Source organism: Zerene cesonia, chromosome 11, assembly GCF_012273895.1.
Source record: "Zerene cesonia ecotype Mississippi chromosome 11, Zerene_cesonia_1.1, whole genome shotgun sequence".
NCBI classification, from domain to species: Eukaryota; Metazoa; Arthropoda; class Insecta; order Lepidoptera; family Pieridae; genus Zerene; species Zerene cesonia.
This window is the reverse complement of record NC_052112.1, coordinates 2257201-2266270: the sequence shown is the minus strand read 5'-3', so window position 1 is coordinate 2266270 and position 9070 is coordinate 2257201.

Sequence of the window (9070 nt, the reverse complement as noted above, 5' to 3'; positions counted from 1 at the left end):
CAGTGGCATGCCACTATTTCACGCCGTTTTTCTGTGGGGGTGTGGTACTTCCCCGGTGCGAGCTGGCCCAATTCGTGCCGAAGCGTGCTCGAATCCCACAATAATGGTTTTTACTCGCTGTTGAGGTGTATAAAAGCGATGTATGCAGATATAAAAAGTAACATAATACATAGTGGAGCAATGCTATTCTATAAAATGAACTTGTCTTGAATTATCGTTAACAGTTTGTTGCATATGTGTTTAAATAAAAAAATATGTAAAAACCATGCATAACACAACCATGTGTAACACTTTTACAATAATTTCAATTGTCTCACTTGCTCTTATACGTAAGGTAGTTATTTAATCCTGGCGGTCGCAATAATTAATGCAATAATGTCATGAGTTTATCTTACTATCCAGTAGTAAATTAAACTCATGACGTTAAATTCGATCTTTGATATAAGTACAAAATTGAAATGAAATTTGACCCTTAAAAGTGGGTCAAAATCGAGTCTAAAGGAGTGTTTCACATATAAACATACAGGTGAAGCTAATAAAGGCGTTTCAAAAAAAATAACTTATCGAAGATAGGCCTATTATTGGGATATTGGCGTTAATTATCAAAATAGCAATTCAAATAAACTGTCCTTGCGATATCTAGGATTAGTATTATTTCTTATGATACGATTCTATAAACGCCTTTTGTTCAAAAATATGACAACAAATATTGAGTATTAGGTTCTGTAGATGGACTGATAGACCGAAATTTTATCTAAACTAACATTATAACAAGACAATTGTTGTTTTGTATTTATGTTTACAATATAGCACAAAAATAACTCAACCGATTTAAAAAATTCTTTCACCTTTAGAAAGCTATATCTTCACTGAGTAACATCCTACTAATATTATAAATGCGAAAGTTTGTAAAGATGTGTGTGTGTAAAATTTGGTAAGAAGAGTACGGACTTACGCGGGTGAACCCGCGGGGCACAGCTAGTTTTTATATAAAAAGTGTCTCAAACCAGATATCAAAAGGGTGTTAAAATGTAAAAATAAGAACTGAGGCGTTATGCCTAAGGTCTAATTGGCATCCCTTTTTTGACACACGCAGCCACACATAATTAAGTCTAGCCATTAATTTTTGTTTTTCTTTTTTTTTCTTATTAATTGTCTGCTGTTGTGTGTGTGTGTTAAAATGAATAGTTTTTACTTTTTTTCTGTCTAAAACTGGAATAAATCACTCTTAAGTGATAAGGCCGCCTTCTCCGTTTTCTTTTAAGTCTATTTATATACCACCACAATAAAATGTAATAAATAAACGAATAAAATAAAGCATTTACATACGCGGTGTAATTTCATACATGTATAAACGGTGTTCCCCAAAATAACATCTATTGTGTTCTTTTCCATTTATACACTCGCACAGGTAACAGGTAAACAAATGATCAGGCTGGCAGGCGTTTGTTGTAGAAGCTTACTCCGTAAATCATCAGCACGATATGTTTTTGTGTTATGTTTCGTTCAATTGTATTCAGATGTATGTATGGATTAAATTATATAAGCGGAGGGAACTAATCACATTTTAGACTGGACGTAAAGGGTATGTCTGTCTGGTAACGTAGCGCTCAAACGGATGGACCGATTATGATGGTTTGTTTTTTTTGGAAGCCAGTTTCCTTGCGGTCCTTGCAATCCTAAATATAGGTAACAGATGAAAGGGCTTGGATAGTAAAATGCACTGTGCCAGATTTCAAACTCTCGATGGGCGACACAAAATGAGGTCGTTTTCATAGATAGGCTTAAAAGAAAAGCTGTTTGAATAGCATCACAGACAACTCAAAAAAAAATATTCATTATAGGCAATATTTTATTAGGCACTAGCGGTCCGCCCCGGCTTCGCCCGTGGTACATATATAGCCTATAGCCTTCCTCAATAAATGGGCTATCTAACACTGAAAGATTTTTTAAATCGGACCTGAGATAAGTGCACTCAAACAAACAAACAAACTCTTCACCTTCATAATATTAGTATAGATAATTATTTTTCCCATCTATATCCCTTATCCCACAGACAATTACGTTTCCAGTACCAAATTACGAATCCTAAGCTATGTTGTAATGAAATAAAAAAATTTTTATGACCGTTCCCTAACATAAAATTATCCTTATAAACGGCCGTACAAATTGCGAATAGGTACATCATTATTCCAATTAAAGAGATACTTAGAAACATCTGTTTATTCAGTGCTTTCTACGAACGATTTATACGACTAAAAAGTACCGAGTAACACTGAATAACGCAATAAAAATAGACGATTCGACGAAAGTCAACACGGATCTTTCCAGTTATGTAGGTATTTAGGGTTTGTAGGCAGCATAATATATCATTTCAATGTTCAATACCTATCTAGCCTTAGGCAATTAGGTTTACTAAAACATTCTTCTGAGGTAGCGTAAAAATATAAATACATCCCAATGTATTGCAGGAGGCCTTTTACCTTATCGCCCTTCCCAGTCCATTCCTTCTTTCCAGCCATCAATCCTCTCCTAATCCCTTATCCCTTAAAAGCGGACAGCGCATTCTCAGATGTCTGAGCCTCTGCGAATGTTCATGAGCGGTGGTGATCGTTTACCATCAGGCAAACCAGCTCAGTTGCCCGCTAAGACATAAAAAAAATTGCAGCAGCCCGTGTGTTACACAACGTATACAACGACTAAAGAAGTTTTGAATTCGGGCATAAGTTCCTCAGAATATAGAGCGTATTAGGAGCGAGCAACAAGGCAATAATAGCGGAATACAAACACTTCCTTTACATTGAAATACGAGTAATATTTAATCAATCATCATCAGCCTATTTATGTTTCCACTGCTGGGACACAGGCCCCCTTTGAGGATTCAGGCCATAATCCACCACGCTGGCCAGGTGCGGGTTGGCAGACGTCAGATGTCGTCGAACTTTTGATTCTTGGACTTGTAATTATCATCTTTGTGTACCTACATGGTCGGTAATATCAGTTAGGTGGATGCTATGTTGGATAGTTTTAGAAGAATATTACGATATGGTGCTTTCATTATAAGCTGCGCGTTAATTAATAGAATTTTGTTCTAAAAATCCTATAAATTAACACGCTATTATAAATATAGTAGTCCGGACAATAGGCTTTAATAAACGCTATAGATATATCATATTTACTGCACATTATAATGGAATATAGAGCCAAACTTCAAGTATACCTACCCATCCTACAATTAATCTTAGTTATACCTTAGAAACCCCTCCATAATCCTCTGACAAATGAATTCCTTATCGCGGCTTGTTTGGGAACGTAATTACTTTGCTATGAAACATACGATTCCATTAAATTATACTAGCGAACCGCCTGGCTTCACACGGATGTGATTATTGGACATAAAATGGTAGTCATTTTGGCTGGTTAATTTTATTTCTTGCACGATCGCCCGGCCTCGAATCCCCTGCTTTTCGCTTTATATCCGAGTGTCTAACCACTGCTCGTGGATGCTCCCATTAGTTTCCTTTATTTAAATGGAGGAGGAGGAAAAATCCGCAGAGACACCTTAGCCTTTGAGATCAGATACGGGAATATGCCAACCCTCACCTTTGGGGATGCTAGTTAGCGTTTTAGAGTCTCCCCCTGTGCTCTGCCTGTACGGACCCTCGCGATCAAACACATATAATCTGATCACAGTGCAAATTATGATAGTCGTGATGATGATGAATGGCGATGATGAAAATTATTAGTAATAATACATACAAAGCTTTTGTTAAATCATATGTGTAAGTCCACCATGAATTTTAAGGGGTTTAAAGGAACGTAAAATATTCACAAAATAAAAATTGAAAAATTTTATTATTACAGGTTATTACGTACGTCGGAACTCATCCAATATATGTTAATAATATTAAATTTTATGGCATTGTTAAACTGATTGACTTTTATCGGTCACGGTAGAATGAAATGGACCCAGATGTGAACGAAAAAATGTGCCTATTACATATAAAAGGCTAAATATACGTGATGTGTTTTTGCTCTTACTTTTTGAAATGGCAAAAAATTCAGAGTTTATCTTTTTTTTATTAAATTTGAATGGATAATGTCATTTGCGTATACAAAAGCTTATTAAATTCATATATATTATGTGGAAATTAGAAGCTGTGTATATATGCTTATAAAATATATAAAACTAATGGTGCACCGTGACTTCGCCTGTGGTGTAAATAAAGCCTATAACACTCAGGGATTACGAACACATCTAAAGGTTAAAGAATTTTTGAATTCAGTTAGAGAAATATTAGTAGGTAATAAATATTAGTATTATGTTAACAATAGCATGAAACACGGTATTTTGTGGGAGTGTGGTACTTCCCCAGTGCGAGCTGGCCCAATTCGTGCCGAAGCGTGCTCGACTACCACATACATCTACTAGACCAATTAACTAATTGAATATTATTGCAGTGTATGTTTGTTCTTCATAACATAGCAAAAGGCTTCGTCCAGAGATATGAACATAGTTTTTGTTATTTGTTTTCGTTGGAGTTAATGTTAAACCTGGAAAACATAAATACAACTATGATGATAAAATAACAAACATGAAAAGCCATTTCTAGAACATATAATAATATTTACACTTCACAGATACGAAAGAAACGAAGGAAGATAATATATATCTTTTTACTTATTATATTATATATCGTTTTCACAGAGGCCTCTATATACAGGATGCATATAAAATAAAGAAGAAAAATATTAAAATAATATGCATTCACTTAAAATGGCAATTCAGATTTAAATTACAAAATGCACGACGGTTTATTTCTAAAGAAAAATATTGATAAAATTGTTTGATAATATTCATAAGTTTATGTTGTTATTCATTGAATTATTATAGAAGCAAGGGCTCATCTTAAAACATTGAAACTTTAATTAATCAACCCACTAGTCACTCACTATTAACCCAATAAAGCATTATGCAATAAAATAAAAATGTCAAACCTAGCAATTAGAACATCTTTCTAGAAATGGTTATTTAATACAATATTGGCTTAAAACATTACGAACATTGAAAAATCACCCATCAAAACAACATAAACAATAAGGTGTGTTTGTTACGTTTTCTGAATTGAACTCTTAATGATTTTGGATGAATTCTGAAACATAGATACACTTGACGAAACTATTATGGCGGGAAAACAATTTAAGGGATGGTATTAGCAAGCAGGAGATTCAAAGGATATCTATAAACGCCTAACAATACCCAGTGTATTGTTAAACGTTAAAATGTATAATGATTTACAAAAAAATAAAAGTTAAGCCCCGATATATCCTTGATGGAGCATGAATATCCGCACAATGGCCGATTGTAGGACCCTCGAAGAGGATAAGAGTCGTCCCAGTTTGAGAGAACTGTATTATAATGAATTGCTAAGATGTTTACTCGTACCTAAGTATTTTCGATATTGCTACGCGATCATTATGTTCAAAAAGGTTGGCGATATACAATGTCATATGTGTGCGTCCGTGTTGTGAAACAGGGAAATATATTCAATTATTATCAACAATATTTTGCAATATTTACAGTGGCGGATTTACCAGCAGGCTGAGTAGGCTCGAGCCTAGGACGGCAGATTTTGGGGGCGGCAAATTTGGGGAATGATTTTTTTTTAGCTCAAAAATATACCGAAAAATTATTTTACATGCAATTTCAACGAAATTGTCGCATTGTAAAAATAATGTATGAAATGACAATTGTTGAGGCAAGGGCGGCAAAAACTATTAAGCCTATACCCTGAAAATTTGTAAATCCGCCACTGAATATTTAACGGAATAATAAAAGATTTTTTTATACTTTTTAGCGGTGAAAGAAAAGTTTTCTACGAGATGTTTAAATTTATGTCTCCTACTGATAGCTTATTATATTATCTGTGGCTAAGTATAGATTCCAGTTAACTTCTTTTTCTACGTATGAATTATAATTGTATATATTTAAATTATTATTGCGACCGTCTTCCTTTAACGTTTTTATTCTTGAGTTGGTTTTTCAAATAAAATAGACTGCCAAACACGAAAACCCAGAAATAAGAAATGGAAATTCGATCACATAACGATATATATTCCATATGATAAAAAATCGCTACAATAAACAATAAACATGTTTATGTACAATTCAGGAAATATAGCGTATCATTTCTAATATTAGCAGAACAGAGAGGCCTCAATTTTATAATCACGCCAATCAACTTTTATCTTATTTCTAATTACGTCAATTGTTCCCACTTATACGATAATAATGGCGACAGTTTCATTGTCAATGTATTTTATCGGCACTTTTACAGCAGATAGCGAAAAATCGATACGTTTTCATTTAGTTACGCTATAAAGAAAAAAGTCGCGCTAAGCTATTCTTGGACGAGGTTTTATAACGCAATACAGCTCAAAATAAGAGTTTTTGTTCATTTTTAATAACATCATATCATTGTTTATTATTTATTCGATTATATAGGGAAAGAAATAACTTGTTTATGTATTGAATGATTGTATATTAGTAGTTTTAATAGGCTAAGGTGAAAACTCTTAAACTCAAAAGAAATTAACACGTCCTGGATTCCATATTTATGTGTAATCGATTCATATTCTCTCGAAGTCTGTCAGTTTGTTTGAACGCTTTAATCTCGTGGCGCACTCGTACGGCACATCCGTAAGAGCTCGCCAGGTTGGTGTTCAAACGTTGATTATTCAATGTTCGACCCAACTACCCTCAAATCTTAACTACCTTTTAATAGTCTCTCACTTTTGTGAATGGGAATAATTTGTTATCAACTGACTAAATCAATAAGACCGTTGCGTAGAATTGCAATAAATTCTAGTAACAATCAAACTTATATTAAAAACAGCTTCTCTTAATTTCTATAGATTAGAGAAAGCTACGAATTAGAGGATTAGCAATTCGTAGCAGCAATATAAGTAGACACAATATTGCGTGTCATAAAATCAATACATTTTTCCTCAATCTTCGAAGCGACCAATCAAATAATTCATTCTGATTCTTGGCAGCTACGGCATCTTTCATTACAGGATGTTATTTCGTCTCACCATGTTGAAGTGAATATCTAAATGGCGGGAACGGAAAGCGATTTGTGCCCTAATAAAGCTTATAATTTTAACCTTTAAAACAACCAGATTAACTATAGCACTAAAGACTACTTACTCATCATATGTTTTAAATAAATACCGTGAAAAATATCGACACGATATAAAGTTGATGGATTTACTTGGTACATCCGTCTTCACTACATAGTATGAAACAAAGTCGCTTTCTCTGTCCCTAGGTACCTATGTATGCTTAAATCTTTAAAACTACACAACGGATTTTGATGCAGATTTTTTTAATAGATAGAGTGATTCAAGAGGAAGGTTTATATGTATAATAATACTTATTTAAGTATTTCGAGTTAATGCGCGCGATGCCGCAGGCAAAAGTTAGTATATTATAAACGGGAAAGTTTGCAAGTATAGATGGATGGATTGATGTATGGGTGTTTGTTACACTTACACGTGACAGTTATCGTATCTGTATGAAATATGGTACAGAGTTAGATAGTCTGGATTAGCGAAGAAAAAGTAAATTAGTCTATGTACTTTTAACCGGGGTACCTAGTAAGTGACCCCACGGGTTACCGCTTGTAAACTATAAATAACATAAATTTCATAATATAGTGTATATAATACCTGCTTAGGTATATGTTTTGACTAGCTTTCTGCCCGCAGATTGGTTCGCGTAGTCAACGGAAAATGCAATGGGACGTAGCAAAAAGAAGTGCAAGTCACTTCCTAATCTTCTAGCCTTCTAAACATCTCTAGACACAAAATTTATATATCTATTATATCAAATCGCTTTGTTACGACGTGATCAAAGACAAACAAATAAATAAAAAAAGACTATAGTTTACAAAATTTTGTTTTGGGCTTATCACAGTTAATATAAATGTGGAAGTTTGTATGTTTGGTTGTTTGACCGTCAATCAAGCTTAAACTACTGCACTTATTTTTATCAAATTTGGTACGAAGGCAGTATGAGCTAACTTGGGTGATAGGATACTTTCTTTCCCGATTAAATGCTCCCTTGGGATAAAACAGGAATCTGGATATCCGGGCGGAGCCGGGGCGAGCTAGTATTATCGTAAATACTCGTAATATACCAGTAATGAAACGCTTATTGATTCAAACTAGACGTCCCATAACTCTACAATTTTATGATCTACCTGCAATGTTACCATATAAAGTGCGATATTTATTTTTTTTATAACAGAGCGATCAACCGAGCATGTGGATCACATGAAGCAACGCCACTGCCCATGAGCATTCACAAAGCTGTTATAGCTATTGTGGATCTGTTACCGGCTTTCGGAGGTAGTCATAAGCTCTTTATTTAAATATATTTTTGTCAAACGCCTGTGGGAATACAAAAGATATAACGATATAATACGCTTTCAGCAACAGAATTTCATTTATATGGAATTGTATATATAAAGGGCTTAGAAATGAACCGTGTTCTCGTTCATTCATATATAAAGTTAGCTGTCCGCCCTGGCTTTGCCTGTGGTACATAAATAGACTATAACACTCAGGAATTTTCATTTTATTAGTTTACCAACCTTTTTTTGCATTGCAAAAATACATATTTGTAGTACAAATGTAATATAGGGTTAATGCTAAAATCAATTATAGCAAACATGTATTATATATTTTATAGTGCAGTGCATTAACATATTTAAAAATTTTAAAAGTAACTTTCTAAATATAGATACAACTGACTGAATGATTTAGGTATCTTAAACAATTAACAAGATCAATTAAGAAGACATATCACCTGCTTATACAACAGCTAAAGGGTTTTTAAAATCATCGACTAGTTTCTGAGATTGGCGCTTTGAAACAAACAAACTCTTCAACTTTATATTTTTACATTACTCATATAATTTATTATTTATTCAAAATCTAAAATTTTCATTCACTTTGTGCATTATTTGTCTTCTACAATTTATAAAGACTTCATTTTAATATATAA